Source organism: Schistocerca piceifrons, chromosome 2 (genome assembly GCF_021461385.2).
Source record: "Schistocerca piceifrons isolate TAMUIC-IGC-003096 chromosome 2, iqSchPice1.1, whole genome shotgun sequence".
Classification (NCBI taxonomy): domain Eukaryota; kingdom Metazoa; phylum Arthropoda; class Insecta; order Orthoptera; family Acrididae; genus Schistocerca; species Schistocerca piceifrons.
This window is the reverse complement of record NC_060139.1, coordinates 1012290100-1012311656: the sequence shown is the minus strand read 5'-3', so window position 1 is coordinate 1012311656 and position 21557 is coordinate 1012290100. Positions and strand designations below refer to the sequence as shown.

At 43.6% G+C, this 21557-nt stretch overlaps 1 protein-coding gene across 1 annotated transcript in view; it reads left to right on the top strand.

The window, feature by feature from the left end:
* The first annotated feature begins 3745 nt into the window (after positions 1–3745).
* LOC124776788 overlaps positions 3746–21557 on the top strand; it is a 63350-nt gene continuing 45538 nt past the window's right edge. Inside the window, exon 1 of the mRNA XM_047251926.1 lies at positions 3746–3854. The gene's annotated coding sequence lies outside the window, so the exon portion shown is untranslated. The remainder of the gene's footprint in view (positions 3855–21557) is intronic.

The following is a 21557-nucleotide window of genomic DNA, read 5'->3' as shown; positions in this document are numbered from 1 at the left end:
AGCCACAATCGAGCTACAGTACCCCATTACAAACAGTACTGTAAGGTGCTTAAAAATGTTTTTAGGAAGGCAAAGAGTACGTCGTGCGCAAATAAAACAGCTAATTCACAGGCTAAAATTAAAAGTACTCGGTCAGTTGTGAAGAAAGTGTCTGGTTAGCAGCACAAGTTCGAGGATATAAGGTCAGTACATAGTAAAAATGTTCCACTAACTGATAAGTCAGATATATGTACAGTGTTTAAGAGTCACTTTCTAAACGTAGTCTAACTGGCGAATTAAATAAAACCTTAGTTCCTACAGAGAATCACATAACTCTCTTGAAAAATGGCTTTTCAAGGCTGTTATCTGAAACACTCCTCCGTTGTGCTAAGAAGAGGTAGACTGAGTTAACAATCAAATCACTGAAGACTAAGGATAAGATGAAGTATCTAACAGAATACTAAACAACTGTGCTGCACATGTTAGCTATGCACTTAGCTATGTTTGTAATTTTTCCTTTAGGAATGGTCAGATTCCTGAACCATTAAAGTACTCAGTAGTAAAGTCGCTCATAAAAAGGGTGAAAGGGATCATGTAGACAATTTTAGGCCAATTTCTATGCCATCAGTATTCGCTAAAGTTATTGAAAAGTCAGTACACGGAAGGGTAATTGATCATTTTATTTCACGTAATTTTCTATCAAATGAACAGTTCAATTTTAGAAGAAGTTTAACAGCTGAAAATGCTATATTCTCTTTTCTCTGTGAGGTACCTGGATGGATTAAACAAAAGGTTTGGAACGTGTGGCATCTTTTTTTATTTAACTGAGGGGTTTGATTGTGTTGATCAGAAAATATTTCTCCAGAAGTTGAACCATATGGAATAGGGGAGTAGCTCGCAATTGGTTCACCTCTTACTTCAATAACAGACAGCAAAAAGTCATTCTCCACTGCATTGAGAATGGCACAGTTGAATGGGAGATACCTCAGGGTACGTGCTGGGGCCACTCCTCTTCCTTATTTATATAAATGATATGCCTTCTAGTATTATGGGTGATTCTAAAATATTTCTGTTTACCGACGACACTACTGTGGTAGAAAAGGATGTTGTGTGCAACGTCGGCACTGTTTCAGATAGTGTAGTTCAAGACATAAATTCATAGCTTGTAGAAAATAAACTAACGCTAAATCACAGTAAGACTCAGTTTTTACAGTTTCTAACACACAATTCAACAAAACTTGGCATTTAAATTACACAGAATGGGCATGTGATTATTGAGACTGAACAGTTCAAAATTCTAGGTGTTCAGACAGATAGTAAACTGTCATTGAAAACCCTTGTTCAGGATCTTGTTGAAAGGCTTAATGCTGCCATTTTTACTGATAGAACATTATTTGAAGTAAGTGATAGTAGCCTACTTTGCTTGTTTTCATTCACTTATGACGTATAGTATTATATTTTGGGGTAACTCTTCCCGTTCTCAAAGGATATGTTTTTGGCTAAGAAATGGGCAGTTCAGGCATAAGTGACGTAAGGTAGCGAAACTCTTGTCGACCTCTGTTCATTGTTGTGGATATTCTTTAACGTAGTTTCTTGTTAACAATAGGAGCTTATTCATAAGAATTATCAGCTTTCAGTCAGTTAATAGTAGGCAGAAATCCAATTTTCATATGGATCACAACTCTTTGACTCTTGTGCAGAAGGCATGGGGTATTCTGCTGCAGCCATTTTCAATTAGCTGCCACAAGAATTCAAAAATCTTAGCCGTAATCCAAGCGTCTTCTTATGTAATATGAAGAGTTTCTCCATGTGTCACTCCTTCTGTTCTGCAGAGGATTTTCTGGAAAAATCAAGCTGATCCCTGTGTTATATTGTTGATTGCGTTTACATAAATTTATAGCTTGCCGTCATTTTAGGATTCATAATATTTTATTTTATTTATTATTACTTTTGTGTTGTAAGTTCATATCCTGATACTTTTCATCATCATGGAGATTTGCTTCTCAATTTGGTCCTAGAGAAATAGACGTGTAAAATGAAAATAAAAATAAAGACGTGTAATATTCAGTACGTACAAGAACAGAAGGGAACAATAATAGTGGAAGACCGAGAGATAAGTGCTCGGATGAAAAAAGGGTGTAAGACAGGGATATAGCCTTTCGCCACTACTGTTCAGTCTACACGTCGAAGTAGCAATGACGAAAATAAAAGGAATGTTCTAGAGTAGAACTAAAATTCAAATGAAAGGATAGCAATGATAAGATTCGCTGATAACGTTGCTATTATCACTGAATATGAAGAATGTTTACAGGATATGTTGAATGGAGTGAACATTACAGAGAGCACGGAATATGGACTAGAGCGAATCGAAGAAAAACGGAAGTAATGAGAATTAGCAGAAGTGAGAATAGTAATAAACTTAACATCAGAATTGGAGAAGGAGCAAAGAGGGCGTAAAAAGATGACTAGCACTGACAAAAGGGCGTTCCTGGCCACGAGAAGTCTGCTAGTATCAGACATAGTCCATAATTTGAGGAAGACATTTTTGTGAATGTGCATTTGAGCACAAAATTGTATGGCAGCGAGACATGGACTGGATGAAAACCAAAACAGAAGAGATTCGAAGCATTTGAGATGTAGAGCTACGGAAGAATATTGAAAATTAGGTGGACTGATAAGAAGGTGAAGGTTCTCAGCAGAGTCGGCGAGGAAAAGAATATATGATAAACACTGACAACAAGAAGGCACTGGATTATAGGACACATGTTAAGACATCATGGAACAACTTCCATGGTATTAGATGGAGCTGTAGAAGGTAAAAAGTATAGAGAAGGCAGAGACTGGGGTACATCCAACAAATAATTGAGGACGTAGGTTGCAAGTGCTACTCTGAGATGAAGAGGTTAGCACAGGAGAAGAACTCGTGGCGGGTCGCATCAAACCAGTCATAAGACTGATGACAGTAAAATAAGAGCTCCAACCCAGGCAAGTTACACAACAGTACAAATTCAAAATTAAACACTTCTGAAGATCTATTTGTATAGAACAATGATACAGAAACGTCTGAGAGCTCAGTATCGCGCACAAATTAGAAAACTTGTTCTAATCATGAAAATTCATAGAGTGGGAACTCTATTTGGCACAGTGTCAGACACAACAACTCACATAATTTTATTCAGTCAAGATATATGTCAAGAGGGTGATCAGAAAAAAGGCAACCAAATGGATATGCTAGAGTGATCGGAGACGACAGCAATTGTCAAGAACCGTACATTCCGATTACTCTTCCTAGCCCTTAGATTCGATAAGAACACCTCTACAGATATTCCGAACTTCGAAAGCTTTGTGACACATATTTCAATTAATTATATTGGAATCCATAAGATCCCGTTCTGCGCACCGACCATTGAGTATAGACAATGGAGACAAGAACAGTAGTCGATCGTGATCAACAACTGTTATTTTCTCTATAGACTTATTTACATTTTATCATCTCGTTAAAGGGCAAACACTGATGGAACCGATGGAATTATGGGTGTTGTAGCGCTGTAGGAAACACTGAAGATTTATGACCCGAACACGCCCAAAAGCCTTGAAAATATCTTTGTAAGCGTTTCCACATTACGAAACAGAAACTTTATCAAGCTCTCAAGCACCTGAGGATTTCCGTAATGTGACCTCTTCCTGTAAACAACGCGCTTCTGCTGTTTCCCGTTTCCTGTTCATATCCTCCGGCGAAGGCTCCTGTCAGTACCTCCGGAAATCAGCTGTCACCTCTTCATTCTGGCACAGTGAGATAAAGGTGCAACGTCGTTGCTGTTCGATAGGTGTCACAGGGGCAGAAAACACAGCGCCAGCATCCGGCGCTGTTGTTGGTAAGTTAGTTAGTTATTTACGGATTTCATAGATTGTATTCACAATAAACATTAACGTGCGATAGTTATTGGAACAATTTATCCATATACACTCCTGGAAATGGAAAAAAGAACACATTGACACCGGTGTGTCAGACCCACCATACTTGCTCCGGACACTGCGAGAGGGCTGTACAAGCAATGATCACACGCACGGCACAGCGGACACACCAGGAACCGCGGTGTTGGCCGTCGAATGGCGCTAGCTGCGCAGCATTTGTGCACCGCCGCCGTCAGTGTCAGCCAGTTTGCCGTGGCATACGGAGCTCCATCGCAGTCTTTAACACTGGTAGCATGCCGCGACAGCGTGGACGTGAACCGTATGTGCAGTTGACGGACTTTGACCGAGGGCGTATAGTGGGCATGCGGGAGGCCGGGTGGACGTACCGCCGAATTGCTCAACACGTGGGGCGTGAAGTCTCCACAGTACATCGATGTTGTCGCCAGTGGTCGGCGGAAGGTGCACGTGCCCGTCGACCTGGGACCGGACCGCAGCGACGCACAGATGCACGCCAAGACCGTAGGATCCTACGCAGTGCCGTAGGGGACCGCACCGCCACTTCCCAGCAAATTAGGGACACTGTTGCTCCTGGGGTATCGGCGAGGACCATTCGCAACCGTCTCCATGAAGCTGGGCTACGGTCCCGCACAGCGTTAGGCCGTCTTCCGCTCACGCCCCAACATCGTGCAGCCCGCCTCCAGTGGTGTCGCGACAGGCGTGAATGGAGGGACGAATGGAGACGTGTCGTCTTCAGCGATGAGAGTCGCTTCTGCCTTGGTGCCAATGATGGTCGTATGCGTGTTTGGCGCCGTGCAGGTGAGCGCCACAATCAGGACTGCATACGACCGAGGCACACAGGGCCAACACCCGGCATCATGGTGTGGGGAGCGATCTCCTACACTGGCCGTACACCACTGGTGATCGTCGAGGGGAGACTGAATAGTGCACGGTACATCCAAACCGTCATCGAACCCATCGTTCTACCATTCCTAGACCGGCAAGGGAACTTGCTGTTCCAACAGGACAATGCGCGTCCGCATGTATCCCGTGCCACCCAACGTGCTCTAGAAGGTGTAAGTCAACTACCCTGGCCAGCAAGATCTCCGGATCTGTCCTCCATTGAGCATGTTTGGGACTGGATGAAGCGTCGTCTCACGCGGTCTGCATGTCTAGCACGAACGCTGGTCCAACTGAGGTGCCAGGTGGAAATGGCATGGCAAGCCGTTCCACAGGACTACATCCAGCATCTCTACGATCGTCTCCATGGGAGAATAGCAGCCTGCATTGCTGCGAAAGGTGGATATACACTGTACTAGTGCCGACATTGTGCATGCTCTGTTGCCTGTGTCTATGTGCCTGTGGTTCTGTCAGTGTGATCATGTGATGTATCTGACCCAAGGAATGTGTCAATAAAGTTTCCCCTTCCTGGGACAATGAATTCACGGTGTTCTTATTTCAATTTCCAGGAGTGTATTTTTGTGACATGATGGCCATTTACAATGCTGTTCTGTGTACATGAAGAAGGTTGTCGATGTATGAAAAGTACTGTTCTTCTAAATGAAACTGACACTTAATACGATTTTATGGTTCAGTATGATTGTCATGTGTCTTGCAGTGGCCCATTTTTCGTGCTAGATGATGGTCAGCGATCGAAACCTATAGCAAATTAAAAATTGTTCTAATCCAGCCAAGTGCCACGAATTTCTTGAAAGAAGTAAATAGCTGCCACCATTCAAGAATGTATCTCTGATGTAAAGATAGATATCTAGGTATAATAACCTTATCTACATTTGAAACACTGCTGTTGTTTGTGAGACTTTTTAGTTTAGTTGGCATATTGTCAGAAGTTTTACTCTGCCTGTTTCACTCCTCTTTGAGTCAAAGGTTGAGCCTTGTAAGACGTCTCCCCACGTCGCTCCATTTAAAATGTTTATTTAACGGTTGTAAATCTAATCAAGGCCATTGGAAAAGACTTTGTTCTGAGTTGAAAAGTAACATACAGGTAAATAATGGCAGGTTCATAGCTGTAACGTATGCGTAGTACCAATCAAAGGACCCTATTTCCATCTTCTGATATAGTTTGCAGCATGATTATTGAAATTTAATGGACAACATAAATACCTTGGTTCATTTAAGAATCAAACCAAAAACATCTGTAATTAAAGTCACTTTTTATTAGATAACGATTTCAGCCTAATAATGTTTTAGTTCTCCACTTACATTGTCTTTCCAAAACTATCTATGCTCTTGTTAATGTCATTTTGGAATATACCCATGAAATGTACAGAATCTTAAATCAGACACTGTTTAGGACAAATACCATTTCTTTTATTACTGTTAAACACTTGAGCAATCTGCATCCGATACAATTTCCTCAGTACCTTCTTATTCCGTTACTTCCCCCTGAATCCTTTAAATAATACTTTCTTCGTGTCGCACTTCCACGTTTTATCATCTGTCGGAATTTATTTCTGGGTATTACCCTCGATATCATCCTAAGGTTTAGAACACACTACATGAGTTTGAAAGGAAATCTCTGCAGCAGGAAGAACATCTCGAACAAGCTGACAAGTTCTCCGTGGGGAGAAAATCCCGTCATCTGTGTTGGAACTGTTTCTCTGTGGAAGAGTGCGGAGCACCAGTTTGGGAAGGGTCGGATCACCACACCAGGCATGCGGACGAGGCATTAAACGAATCAGTCCGCTTAGTTACGGGGTGCCTCAGACCAACCACAGACCCAAAAGCTACCTGTTGGCCAGCACTGCACACCCACCCATAAGCAGCATAGTGACAGGAGAAACAGAACGGAAGAAGCAGACTGAAAACCCAAAACACTTGCAGCATTTCGCCTTAAGTCTAGGAAAAGTTTTTTTTTTTTCTGCGAAAGCTACTATAAGACTCAAGCCAGATGTTACGACTTTTTTTTCCAGTGGCAAGAAAGTGCTCTTAAGCAACAAGGCTTCACTTTCAAGGGGAAAATTAGATGCTGTTACCACTTACCCCACGCTGCTTGGAGAATACTTAATAGATTGAGAACAGGAGTCTCTCAAGATACAGAAAAAATTTGGTCATACGTGGACTTGAAGAGAAGATCAAATGCAGCTGGGGAGCAGTCCAGATACCTAATCACCTACTAGTATGTCAAAACTTGAACGAATCCTGTGCTCACAAGGGAAACTCGCATCGCACGCTCCTCAGATTTAGTGATAAGATAGCCCATTGGACAGTCCTTCAAAAACTGAGCAGAGATCACGCATAAAAACGGGCAGAAGGTGTACTGAACTGTGGGGAAAGGAGCAATATCGTGCGAATTTAAACAGTCATGGTATCGTGGCCGTGTGGTCACGGTGTTGGACTGCGAAGGGAGACACCCGTGTTCAAATCTCCTCCATATCCCACATATGTCACTAAATTATGAAGTGTCCGACCAGTCATTGGCGTGTCCGTTCGCTGCATTTAAATTTGTGTCTGTGTCGTGGTGTAACGTCCTTTACAACAGTGAGGTCTTCCAGACGTACGTACCTCCTGTTTGTTCTACACAAGTTCCACATGTTATGACTCTTGCGTTCCATTTTGGAAATTTTGGCTCTAGGATTCCTTTCTTCTAACATAGTTCACACCCGTTCGTTTGTTGTTTTCAAGCCTGTGAGACATCTATGCGGCACCTGGCATGCTGTCACTATTCATCACATTTACTTGTGACGGTAACCCATACTTACCACATGACTCGTATTCCATTACCAATGTATAGAATGACAACTGCCAAGACTATAGAAGGAGAACAGACACGATAATGACCGAACGGAAAATTCATAATTGTGCAAAAAAAAGGGGTACGGGGGAGATTTGGACGCGGATCTCCCGCCTTCCAGTCCGACACCGTTGTTCACACAACGACGACGCCGAGATTCTCGCAACTCGCTCGATGTTGCACGTCTTTAGCTTGGACCGTTCACTGATTCTATTTTGCTTCTTTTTCCACAGTTAGTTATACCATCCTCCTATTTTCATGCTTCATCTGTGCCCAGTCTTTGAGGGGCTTTCCACTGAGCTATCTCATCACTAAAACTGAGGGAGGTGAGGTGGGGAGTTTCCCTTGTCAGAAAGACTTTTTAACTGTCACCGTAAAGTGCACAAAAGTTGCGGAATTGCGTAGAGGAAAAGTGTGATGTCTTCCTCCCGGACATGGAAAATGAATAAGTATTTCAGTCGCTTTTAACATTCATAACATCAAAAATCTTTTCACTGTAAATTCTGTCTACTTCCCATCGCACCACACATCCTACACGACTCTCTGCTACACACTTCTTCTTTGTCTTTGAGGTCTTATTCCCGCTGCAATGCGGGGTCGGGATTGTTACTATTGATTTGGCAACGTTAGTTGCAGAGGGTGGCTGGATGCCCTTCCTGCCGCCACCCCAAACCCCCCGGGACAGAAGAAGTGTACCCCGGCTGTCTGCATCGAGTGTAAGCCATGGGATAGTGCGAACGTTTTTCAAATGTCTGCGAGTCGTGTAACTGAGGTGGAACATGGGGACCAGCCCGGTATTCACCTAGCAGGATGTGGAAAACCGCCTAAAAACTACATCGAGGCTGGCCGGCATACCGGCCCTCGTCATTACTCTGCCAGGGGCATTCGATCCAGGGCCGGCGCGACTACCCGAGGCTCCAACCTTCTCTGGTTTCGGTTCTTCAGGAAGAATGTGCTGACGTCCTTCTATATACATTCATCTATACCTACATGGATACTCTGCGTATCACATTTAAGTGCCTGGCAGAGGGTTCAAACCGTCTGCCAAACAATTTATTACCCTGGTGGACAAGGTGGCCTTTAGTCTTTAATACTCCAATTTTCCTTACAGTATCGTATTTTTAGATGTCATTGTTACTTACTAACACGAAATGACTGTTGATAACCACGCGTAAATTTAGTTCGACGCTTAAATTAAAAATCCCAACTACTTAAAGACATGTGCTGCTTAAGGCTGGAATGTGGTGACTGTTGGTGAGCCTCTTGACCCTTGTGATCAGTGGTACTTCTAATACAGAACGCGACTTCGAATGCGCCAAGCAAACGCTATCTGATCAAGAGCGTCCGGACAGAGCTGAATTGATGACCAGATGTCACGAGAAGCGGACCCGGCGATATAAAAGGAGATCGGGAGTACCGAGTTGTCAGGTGAGAGGCAGTAAACAGCTGAACGGTCGGCAATGACCTCAAACGTGCACTCGTCATTGGATCTCATCTAATAAGTCCACAGAGACATTTCAACCCTTGTAAAACAGCCTGAGTCGACTGTCGGTGACGTGATTTGTGAGATGAAGACACGTAGCATCAATCACAGACCTCGTACACTGAAAGATGGCAACTGTCGGGTATTGCGGAGGGTGGTTGTAAGAAAATCGTATGGCATCGGTGGAAGGAATCACTCGTGAGCTCCAAAGTGTGTAGCTACGACACTGACAGTGCATGACTGTAAATGATTGATTTGGTATGATGAATCGCGCTGTGCCTTGTGGCAGTTCGATGGTAGAGTTTGGGTTTCCGAATCCCTGAAGAACGTTACCTGCCGTCAAGTGTAATACCAACAGTCAAGCACTGAGCAGGTGTTGGTACGATATGGAGGTGTTTCTCGAGATTAGTGCATAGTCTCCTTATTGCGCTTAAGAAAACGCTGAATGTGGAAGGTTATGAACACAATTTTAAATCGTCGTATACTGCGTACAGCAGCGGAACAGTTAACCAGACGATGATAGCGTGTCAGTGCACTCTATTATACAGCAGCATGTGTGAAGTAATAGTTTGTAGACAGTAACATTCCTGGCCTGCTCAGAGAACCGACCTAAACCCATTGGAACACCTTTGGGATGAGTGAGAAAGTCGACTTCACTTCAAACCTTGGCTCCAACATCACTACCTTCACTGCTTTCGGTTCTTCAGGAAGAATGTGCTAACGTTCTTCTATAGACATTCATTTATATCTACATGGATACTCTGCGTATCACATTTAAGTGCCTGGCAGAGGGTTCATCGAACCACCATCACAATTATTTTCAGCCGTAATGGCTATGTTTGTGAACCGTGACTGTGTGGAATAATTATTTATTTCAAGTTTCTGCTACCAGTCACTTTTTATTTTATGCTTAATCTAACATAATACAACGCGTTTAGATCATGTTCTGTTCATCTTCAAGCGTTTATACATACATAGAGAAATGTTACTTAAAAATAAACGGTCTTAAACTAGATTAATCTAGAATACTTTGTCCATTGTTTTTTACTGTAGCTACTGGTGTGGCATTTGGGGGGAAGGAGGGGGCAGTGTATATCTGGAAATCGAAATCAGTGATGTCTTCTGCTGGTTTTCTTCTCTGTTGTTGACTATGCATATCACAGCAATTTCGTCATCTTGCTGCTTCACTTGCATCACTGCTGTAATGGCGGAGCTGTTGATTGACATTACACTATTGCACATTATATTTTGTCACTGATTGCCACTGCACAAATTGCTTCGATGTTATACACACAACACAAGATGACAGTCCGCCTAGAATCGCTCGGCCACACCGGCCAGTTATTATAGGTCTCTTCCTTACACATCGCTGTTGCAAACGGACGTTGCAACACGGCACAGACTCAGAGAACAGCGAAAAAAAACTGGAACTAAGGCGGTTTGAACACAGCTCGCCCCTTCCGCAGTCCAACACTTAACCACTTAACAAGGACGCCGTTCCTGTTCAAAGCGGCTCTATATTGCATGTCGTGTCCTTGGCCCGTTCACTGTTTCTGTTTTGCCTTTTTTCACAGTTCAGTACACCTCATTCCTGTTTTCACGCTTGATCTGAGTTGAGTTTTTGACGGGCTATCCAGTGGGCCATCTTACCATTAAATCTGAGGGCAGTGAGATGACAAGTCACGGGACAGCGATATGCGCGTATACAGATGGCGGTAGTATCGCGTACACAAGGTATAAAAGGGTATTCAATTGGCGGAGCTGTCCCTTCCGGCTCCTGGATTTCTCCCTTACTGTCTGCGCCCATCCTGTCCGCCTCACCCCCTCCCTCACCTACCTTGGCCTCACCATTGACCGTCACCTCACCTGGATCCCTCATCTCCGCTCCATCCAATCCAAAGCCCACAACCGCCTCCGACTCCTCAAACGCCTCTCTGGCCGGACATGGGGGTTGCACCCCTCTACCATCCTCCACACCTACAAATCCTTAATCTGTCCCATCCTCTGTTATGCCAGTCCCGCCTGGATATCTGCCCCCCCCCCCCAAATTCTATAAGTCCCACCAGATCCTTGAGCGTCATGCACTCCGCCTCGCCTTCTGTATACACCTCCTGTCTCCCACGTGGATTCTCTATGACCTCATTCCTTTCCCCAGTCTGCTCCTATTCCTCGAACATATCTGCATCCTCTACACCTCCCGCCACCTTGATCCCCCTCACCCCCTGTTGCTCCTCTCCTCTCCCATCCTCGTCCCCTGTCACGTCTTCACTGTTGTGTCCCCCCTACCCTCCATCTCTACACCCTTCATCTCCTTTTCCAAGGTGGCTTCCATCAACTCCCCCTCCCAGATGATGCCCTCTCTCCCTCCATTTATCCCTCCTATCAACTCTGATCCTCACTCCCCCTCCTTTCCTCTGTCCTTTTCCCAGGCTCCATCTCCCCCCCTTCCATCTTCTTTTATCCCCACCTCCCCTCTCTCTGCCCCCTTCTCTCCTCCAAGTGCTTTTGCATTTCCCTCCTCTGCCTCTTCTCATTCCCTCTCGCATCTGCCCTGCCCCTCTCCCCCCCCCCTTATGAGTCCTCTCCCTCCTTGGTTCCCCCCCTTTCGTTTTTTCCTCTTCTTCCTCCTTGTTTTTCCCCCTCCTCTAGGTCCCTCCCCCCCATCTGCCTTTGGCTCAGGAGTGTCATCTTTGTGCCGCCATTTTCGTGCAGTGTTTTACAGTGAGTGTTTTACAGTGAGTGTTTTACAGTGAGTGTTCCGTGTTGTGTCTTTTGGGAAGTGTTGTGAACGGCCATCATACTGTCGCTCGGTGTAATTTTTTATCTCTTGCGAACAGAAACCAGACTGTCGCCATGTTTTTTAATTGTGTGTCTACTATGTTACTTGTCTGATTCCTGTGTCTTTCATTAATATTGCCAACCCCTTTGCTTTCTGTTTTAACTTTCCACATTTTTCCGCCATTTTACACTTTATGTAACCGTTTTATCGCCTGTTTTTCTTGTTTCTTTTCTTTTCTGTTTTTAAAAAAGTCTGTAGGCTGTAGAGCGGCGTACTAAGCTGCTGCCAGCCCGCCCCCTTCGGGGGGAATTGAAAATCAATAAAGAAAAAAAAAAAAGCGGAGCTGTCATTTGTAGTGAGGTGAGTCATGTGAAAAAGTTTCCCATGTGATAATGGCCTCAAGATGGAAATTTGAATGCGGAATGGTAGTTTTAGGTAGGCAATGGGACATTCCACTTCCGAAATTATTAGGCGATTGAATATTCCAAGGTCCACAGTGTCAATCGTGTGCTGAGAATAGCAAATTTCAGACATCACCAAGAACAACGCAGTGGCCGACAGCCTTAGCTTAACGAACGGCAGCAACGGCGTTTACATAAAGTTTTCAGTGCTAACAGGCAAGCAGCTCTGCGTGAAATAACCGCAGAAATTATTATCGGACGTACGACGAACGTATAGGTTAGGACAGTGCGATGAAATATGGCGTTAGTGAGCTATGGCCGCAAACGACCGACGCGAGGGCCTTTGCTAACACACACGACATCGCCTGCAGTGCCTTTCCTGGGCTCTCGATCATATCGATTCGACCGTAGACTACTAGAAAACCGCGGCCTCGTTAGATGAGGCGCGACAACGGAGCTGATCCTCCTTGGTACGCAAAACGGGTCAGAACACTGTTGCAGAAACAATGAAAAAAACTTGCTAAATTTAAATGGACGCAAAATCTTCAAGATTGGCGATCTTTCACAGAAGGTTGAAATTTAGCGCGGACTTCAATGCGAGAAGCTTACAACAGTGTCCACAATGAAATTTTGTCACAAAACGTGGTAGAAAATCCAAAGAGATTTGTCGTGTGTGAAGTATGCTAGCGGCAAGAGAGAATCATTGCGAGATAACAACGGAAATACTGTCGAGGACAGTACTGCCAAAGCAGAGTTACTAAACACAGCCTTCTGAAATTCCTTCACCAAAGAAGACGGAGTAAATATTCCAGAATTCGGATCAAGAACAGCTGCTAACATGAGTAACGTTGAATATGGAAGTTAATAGGAATATAAAAAAAGGAAGGAAGGTTTATCTGTTTAGCAAGAGTAATAGAAGGCAGATTTCAGACTACCTAACAGATCAAAACGAAAATTTCTTCTCCGACACTGACAATGTTGAGTGTTTATGGAAAAAGTTCAAGGCAATCGTAAAATGCGTTTTAGACAGGTACGTGCCGAGTAAAACTGTGAGGGACGGGAAAAACCCACCGTGGTACAACAACAAAGTTAGGAAACTACTGCGAAAGCAAAGACAGCTTCACTCCAAGTTTAAACACAGCCAAAACCTCTCAGACAAACAGAAGCTAAACGATGTCAAAGTTAGCGTAAGGAGGGCTATGCATGAAGCGTTCAGTGAATTCGAAAGTAAAATTCTATGTACCGACTTGACAGAAAATCCTAGGAAGTTCTGGTCTTGCGTTAAATCAGTAAGTGGCTTGAAACAGCATATCCAGACACTCCGGGATGATGATGGCATTGAAACAGAGGATGACACGCGTAAAGCTGAAATACTAAACACCTTTTTCCAAAGCTGTTTCACAGAGGAAGACCGCACTGCAGTTCCTTCTCTAAATCCTCGCACAAACGAAAAAATGGCTGACATCGAAATAAGTGTCCAAGGAATAGAAAAGCAACTGGAATCACTCAACAGAAGAAAGTCCACTGGACCTGACGGGATACCAATTCGATTCTATACAGAGTCGCGAAAGAACTTGCCCCCCTTCTAACAGCCGTGTACCGCAAGTCTCTAGAGGAACGGAGGGTTCCAAATGATTGGAAAAGAGCACAGGTAGTCCCAGTCTTCAAGAAGGGTCGTCGAGCAGATGCGCAAAACTATAGACCTATATCTCTGACGTCGATCTGTTGTAGAATTTTAGAACATGTTTTTTGCTCGAGTATCATGTCGTTTTTGGAAACCCAGAATCTACTATGTAGGAATCAACATGGATTCCGGAAACAGCGATCGTGTGAGACCCAACTCGCTTTATTTGTTCATGAGACCCAGAAAATATTAGATACAGGCTCCCAGGTAGATGCTATTTTTCTTGACTTCCGGAAGGCCTTCGATACAGTTCCGCACTGTCGCCTGATAAACAAAGTAAGCGCCTACGGAATATCAGACCAGCTGTGTGGCTGGATTGAAGAGTTTTTAGCAAACAGAACACAGCATGTTGTTATCAATGGGGAGACGTCTACAGACGTTAAAGTAACCTCTGGCGTGCCACAGGGGAGTGTTATGGGACCATTGCTTTTCACAATATATATAAATGACCTAGTAGATAGTGTCGGAAGTTCCATGCGGCTTTTCGCGGGTGATGCTGTAGTATACAGAGAAGTTGCAGCATTAGAAAATTGTAGCGAAATGCAGGAAGATCTGCAGCGGATAGGCACTTGGTGCAGGGAGTGGCAACTGTCCCTTAACATAGACAAATGTAATGTATTGCGAATACATAGAAAGAAGGATCCTTTATTGCATGATTATATGATAGCGGAACAAACACTGGTAACAGTTACTTACTTCTGTAAAATATCTGGGAGTATGCGTGCGGAACGATTTGAAGTGGAATGATCATATACAATTAATTGTTGGTAAGGCGGGTACCAGGTTGAGATTCATTGGGAGAGTGCTTAGAAAATGTAGTGCATCAACAAAGGAGGTGGCTTACAAAACACTCGTTCGACCTATACTTGAGTATTGCTCATCAGTGTGGGATCCGTACCAGATCGGGTTGACGGAGGAGATAGAGAAGATCCAAAGAAGAGCGGCGCGTTTCGTCACAGGGTTATTTGGTAACCGTGATAGCGCTACGGAGATGTTTAATAAACTCAAGTGGCAGACTCTGCAAGAGAGGCGCTCTGCATCGCGGTGTAGCTTGCTCGCCAGGTTTCGAGAGGGTGCGTTTCTGGATGAGGTATCGAATATATTGCTTCCCCCTACTTATACCTCCCGAGGAGATCACGAATGTAAAATTAGAGAGATTAGAGCGCGCACGGAGGCTTTCAGACAGTCGTTCTTCCCGCGAACCATACGCGACTGGAACAGGAAAGGGAGGTAATGACAGTGGCACGTAAAGTGCCCTCCGCCACACACCGTTGGGTGGCTTGCGGAGTATAAATGTAGATGTAGATGTAGATATCCTCGGAGTAGCGAAGCAACTTAAATCAGTTAACAAAGGCAGGTCTTCTGGTCCAGAGTGTATACCAATTAGGTTACTTTCAGAGTATGCTGGTACTATATCTCCATACTTAACAATCATATACAACTGTTCGCTTGGCGAGAGATCCGTACCCAAAGACAGGTCGAACCAATATCCAAGAAAGCTAGTAGGAGTAATCCACTAAATTACAGGCCCATATCATTAACGTCGACATGCAGCAGGATTTTGGAACACATATTGTGTACGAGCATTATGAAGTACCTAGAGGAATACGGTCTATTCACACACAGTGAACACGGATTTAGAAAATATCGTTCTTGTGAAACGCAACTAGCTTTTTACTCACGCGAAGTGTTGAGTGCTATTGACAGCGGATTTCAAATTGATTCCGTTTTTATAGATTTCCAGAAGGCTTTTGACATTGTACCACACAAGCAGCTTGTAGTGAAATTGCGTGCTTATGGAATATCGTCTCAGTTATGTGACTGGATTTGTGATTTCCTGTCAGAGAGGTCACAGCTCATAGTAATTGACGGAAAGTCTTGGATTAAAACAGAAGTGATTTCTGGTGTTCCCCATGGTAGTGTTATAGGCCATCTGCTGTTCCTCATTATACCAGGTGTACCGCTATGAAATGAGCGTTTTTTTGCGAAAATGAAACACTAATTTTGAATTGAAAAGTAAAAACATTTTATTCAAAGTACTGACCATTGCTTTCTATACATTTGACCACCTTTCTGACAATTTGTGGACACTACGCCAATAGAAATGTTCGTCGTTTGAAGCAAACCAATCAGACACCCAATTTTCGACTTCTTCGTAGGCATCGAAGTGTTCCTCAGCCAATGCGTGTCCCATTGATGAAAACAAATGGTAGTCAGAAGGGGCCAGGTCCGGTGAATACGGCGGGTGGGGTAGCAGCTCCCAGACAAGTGTTTTGATTGTATCCTGAACCAGTTTTGCTTTGTGAGCGGGTGCATTGTCGTGTAAAAAAAGTACTTTGCCATGTCTTCTGCCCCATTCTGGTCTTTTTTCGATCAATGCATAGTTCAAATTGATCATTTGTTGTCTGTAGCGATTAGTATTCACAGTTTGACCGGGTTTTAGAAGCTCATGATACACCACACATTTCTGATCCCACCAAACACAGAGCATTGTCTTCTTGCCGAATCGATCTGATTTTGCAGTCGATGCTGATGGTTGTCCCGGATTAACCCATGATTTTTCCCGTTTATGATTCTTAAAATAAACCAATTTTTCATCGCCAGTAACAATTCGACGTAAAACTGATTTTCTTTCATGTCTTTGAATCAAAATTTGACAAATGGTTTTTCGGTTCTCCATCTGTCTTTCATTCAATTCATGTGGCACCCATTTTCCACACTTTTGGATCTTTCCCATAGCTTTCAAACGGTCAGAAATTGTTTGTTGTGCAACATTCAGCATTGCTGCCATTTGCTTCTGACTCAAAATATCATCTTCATCCAATATTGCTTTCTATTCACCGTCTTCGAACTTTTTTGGTGGTCTCCCACGTTTTTCATTTCTTACATCAAAATAATTATTTCTGAACCGTTGAAACCATCTTTTGCATGTTGCTTCTGATAGAGCATGATAACCATATGCCTCGACAAGCATTGGATGTGACTCTGCAGCACTTTTTTTCAAATGAAAACAAAACATTAATGCTTTCCGCAAATCATCACTTTCTGGAACAAAATTCGACATTGTTAACACGACGAAAACATATCATGTTGTTTGTTCCATGACTTGATGTATACTAAATATCTTTGACAGATGTCATACCAACCAAAAAAAAATTAAGGCTCGTTCTCAACAAATGTTCCCTATCGTAACACATTTGTATCTTAACGCTCGTTTCATACCGGTACACCTGGTATAAACGATTTAGGAGACAATATGAGCAGCTGCCTTAGATTGTTTGCTGATGACGCTGTGCTTTATCGACTGTTAAGGTCATCGGAAGATCAAAACGAACTGCAAAACGATTAGGAAGCATATCTGTGTGGCGCGAAAACTGACTAACGAAAAGTATGATGTCATCCACATGAGCGCTAAAAGAAATCGTTACACTATAAATCAGTCAAATCTAATAAATTCAACTACATATCTAGGAATTACAGTTACGAACAACTTAAATTGGAAGGAACACATAGAAAATGTTGCGGGGAAGGCTAACCTAGGACTGCGTTTTATTGGCAGGACATTTAGAAAATTTAACAGGTTTGCTAAAGAGACTTCCTACACTACATTTGTCCGTCCTCTTTTAGAATACTGCTGCGCGGTATGGGGTCCTTACCAGATAGGATCGACGGAGTACATGGAGAAAGTTCAAAGAGGAGCAGCACGTTTTGTATTACAAAGGAGAGAGAATCACTGACGTGATACAGGATTTGCGGTGGATATCATTAAAACAAAGGCGTTTTTTTTTTTTTTTTTTGCTGCAAAATCTTCTCACGAAATATCAGTTACCATCTTTCTCCTCCGAATGTGAAAGTATTCTGTTGACATTCACCTACGAAATGATCGTCGTAACAAAATAAGGGAAATGCGAACTCGCAGGGAGATACAGGTGTTCGTTTTTCTCGCGCGCTGTTCAAAATTGGAAAAATAGACAATTATTGTGAAGGTGGTTCGTTGACGCTCTGCCAAGCTCATAAGTGTGACTTGCAGAGTATCCATGTAGATGTGGATGTAGAAGGTAAGAGTTGATGGTAGCGTTCGAGCATGGAGCAGACCCCACGAAACCATGCACCCAAGTTGTCAACAAGAAACTGTGCAAGCTGGTGGTGGCTCCATAATGGTGTGAGCTGTATTTACATGGAATGTACTGGGTCCTCAGGTCCAACTGAACCGATCATTGACTGTAAATGGCTATATTCGGCTACCTGGGGACCATTTGCAGCCATTCCTGGACTTCATGTTCCCAAACAATGATGGAATTTTAACGGATGACAGTGCGCCATGTCACCGCTCCAAAATTGATCCCCATTAGTTTGAAGAACATTCGAATGATTTTGTCACCCATCGACCATTTATGGGGCATAATCTAGAGGTCAGTTCGTGAACAAAATGCTGCACCGGCCACACCTTGGCGGTTGTGGACGGCTATAGAGGGGAGTTCCAACGACTTCGTCCAGTTGGTGCATTATGCCGGGCAAAAGGAGGTTCGACAAGATATTAGGAGGTATCCCTTGACTTTTGTCACCTCAGTGTAAGAGCATATCGGTGACTTTGATCCTCTCCGATCTGAGGAATAGGTAACGTTCGTTACATATAAAAGATTTCTACTCTCCAAGAAAGAGAAAAGCGTAACTGTTCAGAAGAACAGTTGTAGAACATCTCCTAGGTTACAAAGGATTTGTATACACGCCTTGCTTTGTAATAACCGCACTGGAAATACAGCTTAACGTTGGCCAAGGTTTTGACCTACATTGTTGGAAAGCGAAGGAATCATTCTTGAACCTCGTTGCGTTTTGATTTCTAGAAGTGGCTTTTGGGTCTATCCAACTGAAAATTTTCCAAGTGAAACAAATAAACCTATAGTCCAGCACATTTCAGCCTATTCTTTGTACTATGTGGGAGAGACGTGGTGGCTATTTTGAATGCAGTGTTACACTGTCATTCCGCAACAAACCACATGCAGGAGACAACTACATAAGAGATGAAGAGTTGGCACAGGTGAGGAAATCGTGGTGAGCCACTTGAAACCAGTCAGTAATCTGATGGCAGCTCCTTCCGCTCAAAAGAGGTTTAATATAAAGATAAAAGTTCATACATCACAGCCATAGGTTGTTCATTGTAACGATTTCGGTGGCATATACGGACTATAATCCTACAATCGCTCATAGAGACGATCACACCGATGTCATTTTCGAAGATAGTGTTACACGTTAGTTATTGCACTGCACGATCAAAGAAGTCATTAACGAAGAGGAGAACAGATACCGCCCCGTCATGTACGACACGCGTTCAACGACGGACGGATTCTGTGGTCGCATTGGCCAAGAAATGCACGCCCTGGGTGACGCAAGAAGCGTGAGACATGTTGCAAAATACATATCTGTCATAACGATATTAGGAAGGCAACCTAATGCATAGCACGATGGTATTATGCATGTATCCCTCACTACTCAGTATTTCCGCACAACCATGAGAAATGTACGCTCGTCGAAGTCTATGACTACCACAAGAAAATGTCTTTTGGGACCTCCTGCCGTGGCTACTACACCACCGATCGACATCGCACAAGCTGGCAACCATTAAGTCGTCTGTAATACTTAAACTCTGTCGTTCATCCTATCATTTGTGTCTTTCGCTACAGAAACGGAGGCTGGCTACATACATACATAGGCATATACACGCCATAACACGCTGTAGAGCGTACGGGACAAGGTACTTCCTTCCATTTAGAGATTCTCTGTAGTATTCCAGTCCCTTATTCAGCGACAGAAAATGACTGATTACATGCCTTTCTATTCCCTCTACCTCTCTATACTCATGATCCCTGCGCGCGGTACGTGTTGGCGTAAGCAAAGTGGTCGCAGAATGTTCCTCGACCACAGGTTCTCTAAATGTACACTCTTTGACATAAAACTCGACCGGCGGCCGGCCGCTTCAGAGGCTAAGTCCGCGCCGATCGCGACATGGGACAATAAAACTGGCCAACTCGCTAATTCTCTAAGTCCGGTTATCTGCACAATCTGGCAACACTGTAGACTGCGGCAATTCCTGGAGGAAAACTTGTCCCATGATAGAGCAACACTAGGCTGATTACGCCTGTGGTCTACCGGTAGCGTGCGTTGTTTCTGTTCGTAATGTCAGTGGATCGAGAGCAGCTGGAATAAAATATTTTTATAGCCTCTTCTGTCTGAATGCTGAAGACGTGAATGTAATGGTAGCGCAGATTCAATCTATTTCGCTTTCTGACACACCGATATCAAAATTTTATCCAGTAACGATTTTGCGGCAGATTTCCTGCAGACTGTCCTCTGGACGCCGTATGCGGCAAAGCTCCAGGATCCATTTGCTGGCTACCGGCAGCGGCCGTGGCGACAGCAGCGGCGCTGCGCTCCCCCGTTCTTTATCGAAAGCGCCTGCTCCCGCTCATCGCTTTTGATGATTTAAAACGCTTTATTATTAAATGTTGCTCCACAGAAAATTTCTACGATTTCCATTCACGCTCAAAAGCAACGGAGACAGACGCCCTGATTAGTAGGCGGGTATTATATTACATTAATCGGCAAGAGCTGAGTATGACCCGAAATTAATTTTATAGACCGGGACGAAATTAAACCACCTCGCTACATTCGATGAATTTATAAATGCTTCCTACCTCCTTTCTTTTCCTTTCAAACTCAATTATTTGTGCAACTTTTGGTCAATGTTCGGATGTTTTCGTCAAGCTGGGGTGAGCGTCTGTGGTGTAAAGTGTATTACAGTTCTTGTTTCATTCCTTATGGTAACTCTATGCGATAAACTGTGTGAATACCTTGCAATGCATGCTCTGTAGCAGTGCAGGAACACTGCACATTTGGAGTTCCATGTATGGGTTCATGAAGTATTTAATGTTGATCGGAAGTGATAGTTAAGGTCATCAGATTTAGACCAGAAAAATTTGTGGTTTTGGGGGTTTCAGAGAACGGAAAGCAATTGCTAACGCCGGTGTTAGAAAACGTCTACAGTGAAATGCTATTGCAAAAATTTAGAAGAGGGGAACTATATTAATCAACATGTGCACTTCATAAACAACCTTCTGACATGTTAGACCTATATGAGTAACAAAAAAAAAAAAAATGGTTCAAATGGCTCTGAGCACTATGGGACTTAACATCTGTGGTCATTAGTCCCCTAGAACTTAGAACTACTTAAACCTAACTAACCTAAGGACATCACACACATCCATGCCCGAGGCAGGATTCGAACCTGCGACCGTAGCAGTCGCGCGGTTCCGGACTGCGCGCCTAGAACCGCTAGACCACCGGGGCCGGCTATATGACGAACAAAACTCAAATTTATATCGTTGACGGTCGCTTTGAATCTTTTCAGGATCTATTTTACAGTGAAGCACCTTGGCATTTGCAAAGCAGACATCCATGATATTAATTTACTAAGTCGAATCGGACGAAGATTGATGTTTAAAGGCATTCTTCAGATTTCGTATAAAGAATTTTTACTAGCCGTTTGCAACTCCATTAATTAAAATGGA